Here is a 651-nt window from a genome sequence, read left to right on the forward strand (position 1 = left end):
TCCAATACAGCAGCAGGATTTATACACATTGCCGTGCGAAAGTTCACTTTACGTCGAAGGAAGATTGACAGTAAAGACGAGGAATGATAATGCACCAACAATTGGAAATAATTGTGTGGCGTTCATGTTTGACGAAATGCGATATGAACTCAACTCCGTGAAGATTGATCACAGTAGAAACGTTGGACTAATTACCACTCTAAAAAACTATGTATCGCTCTCATCAGACAATTTATATATGATGGGTAATGCTAGACTTAACTTGGTTAATGCCATTCTCATCTCAGAAGATGGATACTTTAGTTTTTGCGTAGAGGTAGTTTTCCGCTCAGGATGTTGTTTGATTTTTGCGAGGATTACACACGTGTGGTTGTTAATGCTCGTCACGAATTGATTTTGATACGAGCGCGCAATGACAACAATTGCCTTGTGGGAGATCCTGCAATGGAACTGAAACTTGAGTTATTCAAAATACAGTGGCGAATGCCGCACGTTACGTTGAACAAAGTCAATAAACTATCCATGCTGCGAGCATTGGAAAGTGGACGATATCTGAATATGAGTTTCCGTTCATGGGATCTGTACGAGTACCCGCTATTGCCTGCCACAAGATCGGAAGAGCACACGTCCTGGGCTATCAAGACTACGCCT

Source organism: Wasmannia auropunctata, unplaced genomic scaffold, assembly GCF_000956235.1.
Source record: "Wasmannia auropunctata unplaced genomic scaffold, wasmannia.A_1.0 LD334924.1, whole genome shotgun sequence".
NCBI classification, from domain to species: Eukaryota; Metazoa; Arthropoda; class Insecta; order Hymenoptera; family Formicidae; genus Wasmannia; species Wasmannia auropunctata.